The sequence below is a fragment of the Echinops telfairi genome, unplaced genomic scaffold (genome assembly GCF_000313985.2).
Source record: "Echinops telfairi isolate 266 unplaced genomic scaffold, ASM31398v2 ScPeMD7_443;HRSCAF=831, whole genome shotgun sequence".
NCBI lineage: Eukaryota > Metazoa > Chordata > Mammalia > Afrosoricida > Tenrecidae > Echinops > Echinops telfairi.
In genome coordinates, this window is record NW_022104341.1 from 30,856,258 (window position 1) to 30,857,594 (window position 1,337).

The window sequence follows — 1,337 nt, forward strand, 5'->3', positions numbered from 1 at the left end:
GATTATCTCAGACAGAGATCAAGAACCTCAACAAACCCATAGCAAAAGAAGAAATAGAGAGGGTCATCAAGAACCTACCAACAGGTCTTCTGCCATCATCTTGCTTTCCGGTAACCTGACAGTGACCATGGGTCACAGCAGATTTGAGCTATGAAGCTGCTATCTAAAGCCGCGTCCCTCTAGAGATTTTATTCCCTCAAAGTTGCTCCCAGAGTCAAAGCGTCGGCGGCCCCCACAGAAGCCCTTCCAAAGCCTCAGGATCTTGAGTCACCAAATTACCAAATGGTTTAGTGATTGCTTCCCTGGAAAACTATCCCCCTGCATCCAGAATTGGCTTATTCCTTAAAGCAGTCAGTAGATATGAGGACTCCAGCAATTTGGCAACCTCTCATTTGCTGTGTCTTGCATCCACCTTGCCTACAAAAGGAGCTTCATCTTTCAAGATAACCCATGGAATTGAAGCAGTGGGTGGTAAATTAGGTGTGACTGCAACAAGAGAACACATGGCCTACACTGTGGAATACATGCGGGATGATGTTGATATTGTAATGGAATTCCTGCTCAATGTCACAACAGCACCGGGATTTCGGTGTTGGGAAGTAGCTGCCCTCAGTCTCTGCTAAAGATCGACAAAGTTTTGGCTTTCCAAAATCCACAGGCATGCATCATTGAAAATTTTCATGCTGCACCTTACCGGAATGCCTTGGCTATTGTATTGCACTGATTAAAGGATTGGAAAAGTGACATCAAAGAGTTGCATTCTTATGTCCAGAACAATTTTATGAGTGAAAGAATGGCTTTGATTGGACTTGGTGTGAGTCATCCTGTTCTAAAGCAGGTAGCTGAACAGTTTCTCAACATGCGGGGTGGACTCGGTTTATCTGGTGCAAAGTCCATCTACCGTGGAGGTGAAGTTTGAGAAGAGAATGGAGACACTCTGGTACGTGCTGTTCTTGTAGCAGAAAGTGCTGCCATAGGAAGTGCAGAAGCCAATGTATTCAGTGTTCTCCAGCATGTCCTCGGTGCAGGGTCACATGTCAAGAGGGGCAGCAACACCACCAATGCTTTATACCAGGCTGTTGCCAAAGGGATTCACCAGCGATTTGATGTTTCTGCTTTTAATGCCAGTTACTCAGATTCTGGACTCTTTGGGATTTACGCTGTCTCACAGGCTGCAGCTGCTGAAGATGTGATCAAGTCTGCCTATGACCAAGTGAAAACCATCGCTCAGGGAGGCCTTTCTGATACAGTTCTCCAAGCTGCCAAGAACAAGCTGAAAGCTGCGTACTTAATGTCAGTGGAGTCTTCGGAGGGTTTCCTGAATGAAGTGGGACTCC

General features: G+C 46.1%; 1 pseudogene; it reads left to right on the forward strand.

The window, feature by feature from the left end:
* Window positions 1–150: 150 nt before the first annotated feature.
* Window positions 151–1,336, forward strand: LOC101663681 (annotated as a pseudogene).
* The last annotated feature ends 1 nt before the right edge of the window (window position 1,337 follows it).